Genomic DNA, 16,404 nt, shown 5'->3' with positions numbered 1-16,404 from the left:
TTCCCACAAATTTCTTTACAAAAGCCCTGTAGCTGACCCAGAGACTATCTCCCAGGGTCCCAAGGGGGCTAAGGCTTCTATGGCTAAAAACCCAGTACCTTCTGAGAGGGATTCCAGAGCACTAGACAGGTGGGGGAAAAAGGTTTACACCTCAGCCACACTAGCTATGAGGGCACTGAATTGTCAATTTCACATGCTTAAGTATCAGCAATTTCTAATCTCTCAGTTAAAGCAAAGAATAACCTCTCTCCCTCAACAATCTGAGTTGAAAGAAGTACAGGATCTGTTGCACGCCACTGAGCAGGTGGGCAAACATACCTTACAATGTGGGTTTGATTCTTTGGAGGCCTCCTGCAGAGCAGCTGTCACTGGGTCTGTTATACGTAGGCATGCTTGGTTAAAGAACAAACTCTGCCTGATCATGTTAAAGCAAAACTACTAGATGCTCCCTTACAGCAAGATGTTCTTTTTGGAGTTAAAGCAGAAGAAGTTTTAAAGAAAATGGAAGATAAGGCAAAATCTATGCAGACAGTCAAAGATTTCCTACAAGTACAACCCCCTCGCTTCAGCAGAAACTGGCCAACAAAAAATTGGTCCTTTCCAGCCACTGACAGACCACAGAGGGGTAAATACAGATGCCCAAGAAGCAGAGGACAACCACAAGCCCAGTATAAACCTCGCCAATGGGGCTCTACAACACAGAAGGGAGGAGAAGACAGGTCTCAAACCACCAGAAGGCAAACTCAATGACTTGCACCTCATCTGGCCAAGCAATACTCTCATGGCAGCCCCCTCGGGGGGAAAACTCGCACATTTTGCAGACAACTGGCACATTGTCACAAAGGACAAATGGGTCCTAGACATAATTTTACGAGGATACAGATTCCACTTTCACACCTTGCCAGTGAAAGGAGGAATGCCAAACCTGCCACAAAATCAATGGACAGAGGCACAAAAGCAAATTACAGCTCTCATGGACATGAGAGCCATTCAACTGGTACCTACTCAAGAGCAAAGCCAAGGATTTTATTCAAGACTCTTTCTAGTGCCCAGAAAGGACAATGCCTGGAGACCAATTCTGGACCTTTCAATTCTAAACACTTACAAGTACCCAAATTCAAGATGCTAACACTACAGCAGCTACTTCCCATGTTGGGCAAGGAAGCATGGCTAGTTACGTTGGACCTCAAGGAGGCATACCTGCATGTCCCTATCAGACAAAGTTGCAGAAGATACCTCCGTTTCATTGCAGGTTCAACCCATTACCAATTCTCTGCACTGCCCTTTGGCTTATCTACTGCGCCCAGAGTTTTCACAAAATGCCTGGCACCAGTAATTGCATACTGCAGACAAAGAGGAATTCAAATATATCCATACCTGGACGACTGCCTCATCCAAGCAGAAAGCAAAGACATTCTCTTACATCATCTGGCCTTTGTAAAGCATCTACTAAACTGCCTGGGGTACACAGTAAACGAAAAGAAGTCAAAACTAGTACCCTCACAAAAAATGACATTCCTGGGTGCCAGCTTGAATACAACGGCCCAGAAGGCTTATCTTACGCCAGACAAGTAACTACAACTGACTCAATATTTCAAGACAATGGCAACAAAGACCCAATTAACTGCAAGAAAAATTCTGCAGGCTTTGGGCTTCATGGCATCTTGCATATTAATACCACCATTTGCAAAGCTGCATATGAGGAAATTAACAGTGGTACCTAAAAAGTGTATGGTCTCAACACAGCCACAGCTTGGACACAATGATATCTCTCATTCCCTGCCTACAACAGGAATTTCTATGGTGGTCACAGGCATGTCACCTCAACAAGGGTCAGCCTTTCACCTTGCCCCCAGCCAGGCAAACTATCACAACAGATGCTTCAGACTACGCCTGGGGGCACACATGGCAGGACACTGCATTCAAGGCCTATGGACTGCAGATCAAAGAAATCTGCACACAAATCAAAAAGAGATGCTAGCTGTACAGAAAGCTCTGACAGCCTTCAAGGATCTATTACATCCAGGACAACTTGCAATAAAGACGGACAACACCACAGTAATGTGGTACATAAACAAGGGGGTACACATTCTTACCCTCTATGCAGGCAAGCAATGACCTTATGGAACACAGCTCTGGCCAACCAAGTCCAGTTACAAGCTCAATTCCTGCCAGGACCGAAGAACACATTGGCAGACAACCTCAGCAGAAACATCAAGGATCCCGAGTGGAAACTAGATCCACAAATATTTGCAATGATAACTCAAAAATGGGGCCTTCCAGACATAGACCTGTTTGCCAGTCCTCAAAACTATCAACTGACAAAATTTTGTACAAGGACATTTCACCATCAAGCTTGGAAAGTGGACTCTCTTTCAGTTGGAAAAACCTGACAAGTATATGCCTTCCCTCCATTGCGCCTCCTCACAAAGGTCCTTTTGAAAGTCAAAAAGGAGAGACCACGACTGATTCTCATAGCCCCAGACTGGCCACGCCAGCACTGGTATCCGCTATTGAAAAATTTGGCCCACAGCCCACCATGGATATTGCCTGAAATCCCCCATTTGCTCACACAACAAAACAATCAGATTCTTCATAGCCAGCTCAAAACTTTAAATCTGGCTGCATGGCAAATCATCTAAACATCCAACCAGCACCTCTTTCACAAGCAGTTCTGGATGTTATTCTGGAAGCCAGGAGGCCAAGCACCAGGAAGGCTTATTCGGACAAATGGAAAAGGTTTTGTGCCTGGAACCAAGCTAAAGGCCAAGACACAATTCAGCCTCACATTCTACAGTATTTAACTGAGATGTTGCACAAAGGACTTTCCTTTTCCTCAATTAAAATCCATGCTTTGGCTATTTCAGCTCACTACAACACGGATCCACCTTTTTCACATCCTCTTCTAAGGTAGTTCCTCAGAGGGGCAAAAAACATTAGACCACTCAGGAGAGCTCCTACACCAACATGGGACCTCAATTTTGTTCTGGAAAAACTAACGCTACCTCCCTTTGAACCAGCTTTCTCTGCAGATCTACAGTTCCTATCATGGAAGACTGCCCTGCTCCTAGCAATAACTTCAGCTAGAAGAGTCTCAGAGCTACAGGCACTAAATGCAGTGGAACCTTTCCTCATTTTCCATCAAGACAGAGTTTCTCTACGAACTAATCCTTCCTTTATGCCTAAGGTGGTTTCCAGTGTAGCTTTAAATCAAACCATCCACTTACCCACCTTCCCCAATCCACAGAACAAAGGTGAGAGACTCCTGCATTCCTTGGACATTCACAGGCAGCTTCGTTACTATTTGGACAAAACTAAGGCTTTCAGAAAATCTGACCAGCTCTTTGTATCCTATGCTATAGCTTCTCAAGGGAAGGCTATATCAAAGCAAACCATTTCCAAATGGTTAGGTCATTGCATACGTTTCTGCTATACCCATCATGGGAAACCAGTTCCTGCTACCATTAGATCCCACTCTACCAGGGCAACGGCTACCTCTACAGCCTTTCTCAGGGGGGTTCCAACCAAGGAAATTTTAGAAGCTGCAACTTGGAGTTCAGTACACACCTTTACAAAACACTATCACTTACCTCTTTACTCAAAGTCCAGGGCAGGCTTCGCCACTGCAGTTCTGCAGGGCCTTATAGCCTCCACTAACCCTCTGATACCTCCCCCCTACCTTAGCTTTGGGATTCAACCCAAGTGTGATGACTGCAGCAGGCTAACACAATGAACATAGTACAGTTTTGTACCTACCATAAATGTAGATGTTAGAGTGTTCACCCTGCTGCAGTCCAGGTTACCCCCCCCCCTCCATCCCCTCTGATCTACTGGCTAAATCTCATCTATGCCTTACTGATGTATTTGCTTACAGCTGAAGGGATTTTGTGTTTGTGCTGTGGTTACTCCTTTTGGTACTAATTTCTGACCACCTTTTTGGGGGCACCTGACATCTGGGGCAAGAAAAACTGAAGAAAATGGCATTGGTTGCATTATATATACCCCTGGCGCACTGACGTCAGGGAAGAGGCGACGGCAACCGACGCCGGACCAAGACTTTGGAATTCCGGCCGACTGTGGGACCGCCTGATGACAGGATAACCCAAGTGTGATGACTGCAGCAGGGTGAACACTTGAACATCTACATTTATGGTAGGTACAAAACTGTACTTTCTCCAGTCTTTCTTGCCGTGAAAGCAGTTCGCAAGTGCCGGTCGGCTGACTCCTGATATTTTTTCTTGCTTCAGTCCGAAGACTTACTACTCCTTCACAAAGCTAAGTACCCCGTTGGGGAAACTTTTTTCTTGCTCCAGTCTGATGTCAGAAAAAGTTAATAATTGTATTTCTTGTGGGAAGCAAATACCTCATAAGGATTTCCATTCTTACTCTATTCCTTGTTTAGGCCCTGACCACGACGTAGCTAGTTGTTGGTTTTGTGCTAGATTTAACCAACGTACGATTAAGCGAAGGTACGATTTTGCTTTTTGCTACTTTGGTAGGCGATTTAATTACAAAATGTCATCGGACATGCTTCCGACTATTGGAGTTCACAAACGACGCAAGGATAAGGACAGGCCTCCGAGGTCCAAATCCGACTATGTTTTACAAGCAGAGCCAGCTACAAGTTTGGCCATCATCAGTGAGGCGCTTTCGCAGCCCCTGTCGTTGGCCATTTCAGAACCGATTGCCGAAATGGACTTCCACGAGGAGCCAACTAGGCCTTTGAACACTCCAGCTGCAGGACCTTCGGACAATGCTCCCTTGGATGGGTCCGGAGCCGCTGTGCAGGTACCGGCTTTCGAGGGGGTTTACAGGCCTACACAGCTTCTGATAAAGGCAAAGCCAAAGACAAAGGTAAAGACTCCTTCTAAGACACCAGCCCAGGCCTCTTCTGATCCGCAGTCGGGGGGTGCATCTCAGAATACCTAGCGAAGTGGGAGTCCATTACGACAGATCGCTGGGTGCTCCGAATCATATCCAGTGGCTATTAAATTCCTTTCCTATCTCACCCTCCCCGATCAACAAAACTCCCCGATGTTCCACCCAAGCAGAGGGAGGCAGCAGCATCAGAAATTCGAGGGCTGCTAAGAAAAAGAGCTATCCAGCACACACCCCCCCCCAAACAATCCGGATCAGGCTTTTACTCCAGGTTCTTTTTGGTGCCATAAAAGATGGGGGACATACGACCCATTCTCGACCTGTCAACACTGAACCTGTCAGTCGCCAAAGAAAAATTCCGGATGGTCACTATTCAATCCATTCTCCCACTTTTGCAGGAGAACGACTGGATGTGCTTGATAGACCTCAAGGATGCGTACTACCACATTCTGATGGACAGACGATCCAGAAGGTTCCTCCGCTTTCGGCTGGGAGCCAGCCATGATCAGTTCAGGGTCCTACCCTTCGGTCTCACCACAGCCCCCAGGGTGTTCACCAAGGTCATGGCAGTTGTAGGGGCCCACCTGAGGCTTCAGGGGAATACAGGTCTTTCCGTACCTGGACGATTGGCTCCTAACCACCCCCACCAGGCATCAACTCTGCTCAGGCAGGGACTACTTACACCTAGCCCATCACCTAGGGATCGCAATAAACCACCAGAAATCCTCCCTTCAACCTACTCAAAAATTTTGGAATTCATAGGGGCCAGGATAGACACTACTCAATCCAGAGTCTTTCTGGCAGCGGACAGACTTCGCAGTCTAAGCCTTCACATTCTAGACTTCTTACAGTCGTCAGCTCCCGTAGCGGAACTAGTCTTGAGGGCCCTGCGATCCATCAATCTGTCGCCCTTCGCTTGCCTGAAGATGAGAATCCTTCAATGGACATTACAAGTTCAATGGTCCATTCTTTTTCACCCCCTGTCTACACCTATTCCCCTCAGCAGGATTTGCAGGGAGTCGCTTCTTTGGTGGCTCTGCTCCAGAGATATTTGAAAAGGCCGCCCCTTTGTTATACCCCCTCCCCAACGGTGACCCCGGACGCATTTCTCCTGGGGGGGGGGGCATTGCATGGGCAGATCCGTCCAAGGCACGTGGACTTCCACAGAGACCTCACTGCAATCACTGTCCTGGAGATGAGGGCGGTGCTTCTAGCGTTGCAGGCTATCCATCCCCTTCTCCCTCCAGGAACTGTTGCACTTAAGACAGACAACATGTCGGTAGTCTGGTACATAAACAAACAGGGGGGAACCAGATCCTATCCACTTTGCAGGGAGGCAATGAATGTATGGTAATGGGCGATATCCACCAACCGCTTTCTCATAGCAACGCACATCCCGGGTCGGTCAAACATGTTGGCGGACAGGTTGAGTCGAACGATCCTCTCACCTTACGAGTGGTCTCTGAATCCAGCAGTAGCGAAACAAATCTTCCTCCAATGGGATCAACCTTGTTGCGATCTCTTCTCCTCGCCTTCGAACAAAAAGTGCAGCGAGTTCTTCGCTCTGATTCCCCCACCAGGGGAAGCCACCAGAGACTCTCTAGTTCATGCTTGGCCATCCGGTCTTCTGTATGCTTATCCTCCTCTTCCATTGATGACAAAATTCTTGCAGAAAGCTCGTTGGTTGGGGAGCAGAGTTATCCTCATAGCCCCATTCTGGCCTCGTCAAACCTGGTTCCCTTACCTGCGGTCTCATCTAGTACATCCTCACTGGATCTTAGATCCCAATCCGGATCTGATCTGTCATCCTTTAGGATTGAAGACCCCCGACCTGGACTACCTCAAGCTCTCAGCTTGGTTGATCCAGTTCCCTTAATGGTTAGGACTCCTGGTATATCTTCCTCGATTAAGGCCATCCTGGTGGCCGCCCATAAACAGTCTACCAGGAAAAGCTACAAGAGTAAATGGAAACGTTTCTCTGTCTGGGTGGAGCACAGGAACTTGGACCCTTTCACGGCTCCTATCCCTGCAGTTCTAGACTTTCTCTCTCATACCTTTCATCAAGGAGCTAGTGCTTTTACTATTAAAGTTCAGGTGGCAGCTATTTCCCACTACCACGTTGGAATACGTTCAGGGCCCCTAGCGTCCTCCAAGATATGCAAAACATTCATGAAAGGAACCTTTTTGTTAAGACCCCCTATTAAAGATGCAGTGCCTCAATGGGATCTTACCCTAGTTCTTCAAGCTCTGACTGGGCCTCCTTTTGAACCCGCGGCTTCAGTCGACTTAAAATATATATCTTGGAAGACTGCCTTCCTGATTGCCATTACTTCTGCTAGAAGGATATCGGAGCTTCACGCTCTTTGCAGTAAGCCTCCATACATCATCTTTCATAAAGACAGGGTCTCCCTCAGGACTAATCCCTCTTTTCTGCCCAAAGTGGCTTCAGAAGCCAACATCAACCAGTCCATCAATCTGCCTGTCTTTCCAAATTTCCAAAACAAAGGAGAATACAGACTTCATTGTCTGGATGTTCACAGAGAGTTGCGTGTTTACTTAAACAAAACAGCAGATCTTCGAAAATCTGATCAACTTTTTGTTTCCCTTTGCAAAATCCTGTCTGGGGAAGCCAAGTCACTAAAGTAACCTTAGCTAGATGGATTTCCCAGTGCATTCTCCTAGCATACAAAAGTTCTGGTCGTCCTGAGCCCCTGAGAGTGCGAGCCCATTCTACCCGATCTATGTCTACTTCTGCTGCTTTCTGGTCAAGGGTTTCTTTGGATGACATTTGCTCAGCAGCTACCTGGGCTTCCTCTCATACCTTTATTACACACTATAAATTGGATTTAATATCCAGAGGACGTACATCGTTTGGCTCCGCAGTGCTCCGAAATATCCTTCCATAAGGGCCTCCCAAGTTGCTGGTAGCTGGGCAGGTTGCTGAGCAAATGAAGTTAACTACTTCAGATAAAGAAGTTATGTACTCACCATAATGTTCCATCTGAGTAGGTAACTTCATTTGTCTGCAACCGACCCTCCCTCCATCCCCCGGACCCTTAGTTCGTTATCAAAGCATCCGGATATGTCCTTGTTCAGTTGACATCACTGGAACGTATTGTAATCCTTTCGTAAGTTATATAATTTCCTATTGCCTTTTTTTCTGGTAAACGAGATCTGAGGGTTAGAGGGAGATGGCAGGGCATTATGGGTAGGGGGAGGAGCTTGGAGCTCAGATCTTTTAGCTTGGAAAGCTGCCGGCTCGGATCCGATACCCACAGGTTGCAGACAAATGAAGTTACCTACTCAGATGGAACGTTATGGTGAGTACATAACTTTTTTCCCCTCAGAACCTCTCCCCTTCCTGCCACTCTTAATCAGCCTTCCACTTCCCATCTGACCTCATACTTAAAACATATTCATATCTACCTCTTATTAAATTCTGTCCTGGTCCCCCTTTCACTCCACACCCTATTGCTCCACAGATCCTCCCTCCCTCCCTCTTCCTCACAAACGTTACATTTCTGTAAACTCTCTCCCTCCCATCATACTTGCTACCAAGCTCTACTACAACATGATACTGTATGTCCTATCACATCTACTCTACTTTTCCTTTACCACCTCATTTCTTAGAATGCTGAATTAAAACCACTTCACCCATGTCCTGCCTCTTATCATTTCTAAGGTATTCTTTCAGTCTCTTTACTCATTCAAAATTTCACCCTCTGTCTTTCCTATAACTTCCTTCCTTTCAAAAATTAAAATACCTCCCTTCTACTACCACCCCTAAAACTAAGATAAAAGTTCTGTTTTATTACCCTTCACTCTCTAACTCTAGATGTTGTGTAGTCCTGTCTCGCCGTAATTCTTGCTGGATGGGTTCGGAGCCAATATTCGGTTCCTACTCAGATGGGACTAAAGCTCGAGAGCTTTTACTGGCTCGAGGCTAACAACCCCTATCCCATGGTGCCTCTCGGCAATTCCCCAGATCTTGTTTGCAGTGAAAGCTTCAAGGTTGTCTCTCTACTGGCTCGTTGGCTAAGTAGATTTTTTTGATAAAGTTTTTTTTCACCACTTTTTCTTCATCTTTTACTCTTTATAGTAATTAGCCTTTTCTTGTGTGATTGTATTGAGTGCTTGACCCCTATCCCCCCCATAGGATTGTACAGCCTGTTTTAGTTAGATGGCCGTAGTTGCCCGTTTAAATTTGAGGGCCTTTTCTCCCTGAGTGTTACTTTAAAAAAAAAAAAAAAAATATATATATATATATATATATATATATATATTTCTACTCTTCATAACTTTACTGTTTGTATTGTTTTTATGGTTAGCGTTGTTTTTGTATTTTGATAGCTTTGTTAGCTTGTTCTTGTCAGCATGTCTAATGAAAAGACAGAGAACACAAGGAACACCTCCCTTCGGGGTTCAAAAAATGTGATAAATGTTCGCAGAAGATGTCATTGTCAGACAGTCATACTAGCTGTGTGTACTGCCTAGGCAAAGCCCACTTACAAGAACCCTGTACTTTTTGCCATGCCTTCAGTACCAGGGTTCTTAATGAGAGGAAATGCAAGCTTAATTGATAGGGGTCTTATGACCAGCTCCTTCCAGGAACAGCTGGAGCTTGGTCAGACAGCTCCCAAGACTGCTAAAAGAAAATCTTCGAAGCTGTCAAAGCAACGGAGCCAAGGAGTTCTGGCTCCGATTCAAAGTCTTCTGTCTCAGTGCCATCTGTCTCTTCGGTGCTAAGGCATCCTTTGCTGCCGAGACAGTTACCAGATATTAACCCTGTCTCACCTACTTTGAGGTCTCCTTTATTAGAGAGGAGGAGATCTCCTTATGTCTTCACCCGCACCTCCAGGACACTTTCAGATGAGGACATCGTGCAGGTGATGAAGAGGTTGCTCTCTGACCTGGCTCTGGCAAGAAAATTGGCCCCTTCAGATCCAAAGGCTTCAGAGCTGCCCCATTTACAATCCACTGTTCTCCGACTGCTTCGCTCTCAGAGCCAATCACTTTGGGCTCTTCGATGTTGGATCCTTCGGTTCAGAGACTTCTCCCTGCTTCCTCGGAACCGATAACTCTATCCTCAGTGGCGCAGTCTGGAGCCGAGGGATCTGGGAGCTGAAGCTCTCGAGTCGACTCCGAGGGGGATAGTCACCCTGGGTTTTCTTCGGAACTGACCCCCCCCCCTTCGCGGTGCCTTGACTTGACTCAGCTCAGTTCCCATGTCTGCTTTGGAGCCAGTCCCTCCTGCTTGGAGCCGACCATCCGTCTCCTCGGAACAGAGGTGGTCTTTGGAGTGGGGAGGAAAGGCTTTCGAAGTAATAGAGAAGGCTTTGTCCCGTGCAAAACCCCTGCCTTTAGACCCAGTGTCCCCCAAGTGGCCGGCAGCAACCTCTTTTCCCCCACCACCCCCTCAGTGTAGGGAACCAGAGATTCAAGCAGCCCTCATAGAAGGTGTCCTCTCTTCCGAGACTTCCCCTGATTATCCCACTGGAGAGCTTCCTCAGAAGAGACTTTGTAAGAGGAAACATGTTGACTCACTTGAGTCTGTCACTGATTTGGAGGAGTCAGAAGGGTCCCCTAGATCCCTCTCCGAGAATGTGTCCTTTTCTTTCATCCTTGAAATCCTTAGACAGAGGGGTGTTTGGAAGACCTCTAACCCTACTGAGGATGAATCTGTGTATCTTGAGGCCTTTGGTTCCCGACCTTCCACCTCGTGGGTGACACCGGCTTATGACCAGCTTTTGAGGGTCATATCCTGGAAAGCCTGGATCTCCCCAGACACAGTGGAGGCCAAACAAATTTATGACTTCACCAGAAGATAAGTCCTTTCTTTCCAAGGGAGTGCCCGTTGATGCTATGGTCATAGCAGTGGCCACAAAGGAGTTGTCCGAGAGATTTTCTAATATCCATCCTCCTAATGAGTCCAGGTTGATGGATAGTTATGGAAAGCGTACCTTCTCTTCAGAGGTATTTACATTAAGATCGCTGAATTACCTGTCCAGTTTTACTCTACTTCATAGGGATTTCCTGAAGGAGTTGGGAGATGCCCTTCAGGGTTCAGTAGCTTCGGGATCCATGGATAAGGTTTCTGCACAAGTCTCCACCCTTACATCGATAGCGAACTCCTCCATGAGGCTGATTTCCTATGCAGCGGACGGAGCGAGCAGGGCAGCCGCAGCAGGAATCTCTCTTAGGAGGCATTCCTGGATTCATCCCTGTAACTTCACGGAATCCTTTAAGTCTTCCTTCACCAACGTCCCCTTTGATGGTTCAACTCTTTCTGGACCTCAGGTGAAAGAGACCTTGACCAGGTGCGAGCGGGAAGGGAAAACCTTATCTGCTTTCGAAGTCAGTTTCTCCCTTCCTTCTAGACCCTATCCCTAAGGGTCACACAGGAGGCAAAATGTGGTTCTGTAAATCTCAAAAAGGTTTCCCTCTGGCGCAAGGTCAATCCTCCCCTAGGGGTAGAGGAGGAGGATAGAAACGAAGATGTCATCCTCGCGGCAGAGGAGGTCCGCAACACCAGGGAGATAGAGAAACCTTTTCTGATCATCCCTTCCATTGCCCCTGAGGTGTTGCCTGACTGTCCAACTCTGGACGCAGTCGGGGGTCGTCTTCCACTGTACCCAAGCGCCTGGCTAAACATTTCACAAGATTGTTGGGTACAAAGTATAATATCCATAGGTTACCTGATTCCCTTTGTTTCTGATCCCCCAGTAAATCGGTCTCTACCAGGCGTGCCACCCATTCAACTAGACCGTGCAACATCAGAGGTCATCTCGTTGCTGCAAAAGAGTCATCCGGGAAGTCCCCTCAGAGCAAATAGGATCCGGAACTTACTCTTGATTCTTTTCTTTAGTTCCAAAAAAGACAAGGGACTGGAGATCAATTCCAGATCTCAGCAAACTCAAGTCTGTAAAGAAGTCGAAGTTCTGAATGATCACTCTGCAGTCGATATTTCCCTTTATCGGGAAAGACAATTGGATGTGCTCAATAGATCTTCAGGATGCGTACTACCACATCAAAATGGACAGGCGCTCCAGAAGACACTTAAGCTTTCAGCTGGGAGCCAGTCATTTCCAATTTCGAACACTGCCCTTTGGCTTCACTACAGCCCCCAGAGTGTTCACCAAATGCATGGCAGTGGTAACGGCTCACCTGAGACATCAAGGATTCCAGGTGTTTCCGTACTTAGACAACTGGCTCCTCATTGCTACCACCAAGCACCAGCTGATCAAAACGAGGGACGAGACTTTATCCTTCTGAGCCAGATTAGGCATTACAATAAACCTAAAAAAATTAGCCTCCTCTCCATCACAACACATTGTATTCTTAGGCTCAGAAATAGACTCAACCACCATGACAGCAAAACTGACACCAGAAAGAATAGAATCACTGCAAGACCAAGTCAGATCTTTGCTGAACAAAGTACAGGCCATGATAGTCCTTCAGGTCCTAGGGACTATGGCTTCCTTCATTCTCTTAGTTCCCCTAGCCTGTCTGCACATGAGAGTACTTCACTTGCAACTATTTGCCCAGTGGTCAATGCAGGATCTCCCTGTCTCACCAAATTCTCATCACAAACGCCTGCAAGAAGGATCTGACATGGTGGTTACATACCGATCAACTGCATTTAGGTCGCTGTCTTGTTCCGCCTCATGAAAATGCAGTTTTGACCATGGACGCCTCCCAGTTGAGGGGGCATTATCTGGGAATGATGGTCCGAAGTACTTGGCAGAACCACTTGAACCACTTGCACATAAATGTCCTGGAGATGAGAGCGGTGCTCTGTGTTGCAAGCACTTCACAGTTCTCTTCCCACAGGGACAGTTGCGATTCAATCAGACAAACATGTCTGTGGTGTGGTACATAAGCAAGGGGGAACCAAATCTTCCCCACTTTGTCGAGAGGCCTTAAGAGTATGGAAATGGGCGATGGACACTCAACGCTTTCTGGTAGCAACGCACATCCCGAGGAAGTCCAATGTGATAGCAGACAAACTCAGTTGAGCAATTCTCATGCCTCACGAGTGGTCCCTGAATTCAGAAGTTGCGAAAGAGATCTTTCACAAATGGGGCCAGCCTTGCTGCGACCTATTCGCCATGTATCTGAATACCAAATGCAGCAGCTACTTTGCCCTAATTCCCCAGCTGAGGATGTCACCCAGGGACACTCTGGTCCATGATTGTCCTCTGGGACTCCTTTATGCTTTCCCACCTTTTCTTCTCATTCCAGGTTTGATTCAGAAAGCAAAACAGTTGGAGTACCCTGATCTTCATTGCTCCTTACTGGCCTCGCCAAGTCTGGTTCCCCTTCCTGTGCCCCTATCTCTTGGAGGAACCATGGATTCTGGAACCATCTCCAGACCTCCTGATTCATCAATCGGGGCAGTTCCATCCTACCATCCAGACCCTGAAATTTACAGCATGGCTGCTCCAGTTCCACGAATAGCCAGGTGTTTCCCTTTCACCTATAGTCAGACACATTCTGATTTCTTCCCACAAGCCTTCCACTAGGAAAATATATTCCAGCAAATGGAAAAGGGTCTCTGTTTGGGCAGTAAACCATGGCTTAGATACCTATACAGCTCCTATAGAGTCTATTTTGTCCTTTCTTGCATCCATCTTTCATGAAGGAGCTGCTATTGCTACGGTTAGAGTTCAGTTAGCTGCCATCTCAAATTGTCATTTTGGTTACATGGGAAGTCCAATCATGTCCCACTCTTTGTGCAAAACTTTATTGAAAGGAGTCCTCCTCCTCAGACCTCCAATCAGACAACCACCAGAACCCTGGGACCTAAACCTAGTTCTTGCATCTCTAATTTCTTTCCCCTTTGAACCCTCTTCTTCATTGGATCTGAAATTGTTTTGGAAAACCATGTTTTTAGTAGCTATAACGTCTGCTAGGAAAGTCTCAGAATTGCAAGCTCTTACTATTCAACCTCCTTACATTGTTTTCCACAAGGACAGAGTTTCACTTAGAAGTAGTCCTTCCTTTCTCCCCAAGGTATGTTCAGAGCATAGTCTTAACACCACTATTGAACTACCAGTGTTCTTTCCAAAACATTCTAATAAATCAGAGTACAGACCACCAATTGGACATCCACAGAATTCTCAGGTTTTACCTACACAGGACTAAAGAATTTAGAAAATTAGACCAATTGTTTCCTTTTCAGACAAAAGTAAAGGCCTGCCTGTTTCTAAGGTTACCCTGTCAAAATGGCTTTCAGATTGCATTTCTTTTGCTTATAAGACTGCTGGCAGATAGTTACCTAACAAAGTAAAAGGCCATTCAACAAGAGCAGTATCAACTTCATGTGCTTTTAGTTCTAGGCTCCCAATTGATACCATTTGTGCAGCAGCTACGTGGGCAAGACCTCATATCTTTGTCACGCATTACAAATTGGATTTGGCCTCCCGGGACAGGTCATCTTTTGGGTCCACTGTGTTGAAGAGTCTCTTCGCTTGAGCCACCCGGGTTAAAGGTGCTAGGGACGCTGTCCCATCCAGCAAGAATTACGGTGAGTTAGGACTACATAACATAAATAAGTTATGTACTTACCATAACATTTCCATGTTTTTAGTCCATCTCTCCTACATTCTTGCGTCCCACCCTCCTGCTCCCTTCCTGTCTCCTGGAGGAACTGGTGGACTATAGTTATGCTGTCTGACCTGGTTGTAGTTGTCTGTCCACCTGGCATGGATAGTATTACACAGTGTTCTGTCTGTATGTACACAGTTATTCATATTTTCCTATCTATTGGGTACCTACCAAACCTACGCTCTGCAAACAAATTACTCATCTCTACTCACAAATCTAACAATAGAGCAGGAGAATCCCTCTTCACCAACACTGTAGGCAAAAGCTGGAACCTACTTCCTGTTGAACTTGCATCTCTTTCTTCAACTTCACTATTTAAAAAGAAACTTAAATCATATCTTACAAATCACTGGCTATGTCCCTGTACTAATCCTGACCAATCATCTCCCTCTGTTAGTCTTGCACAATATCTTCTTTTTTTCTGTATCTCTCTCTTTGTTACTTTAAACCACCTTCTGTTACTTTAATTCCACTACCATTAATGCTGACTTACTGTAACCAGGAACAACTGAATTGGCCATCTTACTGTCTCAACAACCTACTACCCTTCACCTAATTCTTACAATCCCATTTTAATGACTTTGTTCTCTTATTCCTGTTACTCTTTACTCTGTGTGTCTTCCAACTACTTCTAAATCCTTTCTCCCTCTTCTCATACAAAAAAAAAAAAAAAAAATTGTTTTTTTGTTATATGTTTTGTTACCTTAGAAGACTTGTAATCATCTCATAATATTCTTATGTAATCATCTCATAATATTCTTGTAATTAACGTTTTAATGTACTATATCTGTTAGTTTTCTATGTGGAGCTTTTCTCCCCGGGCCTCTACTGAAAATGGACATGTATCCAGCTAGACTAGCCCGGTCAACAAATGTAAAATAAATAAAATAAATAAATAAATATTACTTTCTTGCAAACAAGATCTGGGGAATTGCTTTGAGGCACCATGGGATAGGGGTTAGCCTCGAGCCAGTAAAAGCTCTCGAGCTTCAGTATCGGCTGAGTCGGAGCCAAATATCGGCTCCGAATCCATCCAGCAAGAATGTAGGTGAGATGGACTACAAACGGAATGTTATGGCAAGTACATAACTTCTTTTTTTACATGCAGTGCCCTACTCCTATCAGGGGACATTCATCCCAACCTTGGACCTAGCTCCCTTCCCCTCAATAATAACACAACCATTGATTCTCCCACTGCTCATCCTATCCTCCTTAAGAAACGCTTATCAATTTACTCCATGAATATCAGAAGCATACTAAAGTTAGTGAATTCCATGGTTAGATGTCACATCACTCCCCAGACATCATTGCACTCACCGAAACATGGCTGAAACCTTAGATCTCTGACAGACTTTCTCCCACCAGGTTTACAACATCCTATGACTAGACCATACAAAGAAAAAAGGTGGAGCAGTTGCCATTGTATACTATAACCATCTCACTGTTACCCCTACCCACTTTTTCTTATAGCTTCATAGGTTGGTACTCGGCTATTGGCCCTAGGGCCTGTACAAGCCTAGCCATAACAATTCCCTGGCTATTTCTTCCTACAGTATTTACTTCCCTAGACCCCAGTCTAGCTGGGTGACTGATGTGATCCACGGGGTGAATTTCCTATCTCCCATTCAATCATCAAGGTTCCTTTTGAAGAGGGCCAAAGAGGTGCTCTGCTTGACATATATGGGCAGCTTATTCCAGAGTCTGGGGAGTCTCTGGGTCAGGAACCTATCCCTCCAGCATGTTTTGTTCATTGTGATGACAAGGTTTAGGTCCCTGGAGTGTGTGGCTCTGAGGGATTGGGATTTCTTTAAGTATAGCATGTCCAACAGCTCTGGGTTTGACATGGCCTTGTATGTTAAGCAGAGTGTGCCTCTGAGTAGACAATATGCCACAGAGTATAGCTGGAGTTTTTTTAGATGG

General features: G+C 45.9%; 1 protein-coding gene across 1 annotated transcript in view; it reads left to right on the top strand.

The window, feature by feature from the left end:
* The window catches only part of PCM1 (pericentriolar material 1), a gene marked incomplete at its 5' end in the record, with an annotated part of 3,258,627 nt that overhangs the window by 530,152 nt on the left and 2,712,071 nt on the right, over positions 1 to 16,404 (top strand). The window lies entirely within an intron of this gene.

Source organism: Protopterus annectens, chromosome 2.part1 (assembly GCF_019279795.1).
Source record: "Protopterus annectens isolate FY-2018-M chromosome 2.part1, PAN1.0, whole genome shotgun sequence".
Taxonomy (NCBI): Eukaryota; Metazoa; Chordata; order Ceratodontiformes; family Protopteridae; genus Protopterus; species Protopterus annectens.
This window is presented reverse-complemented; position numbering and strand designations above follow the sequence as displayed.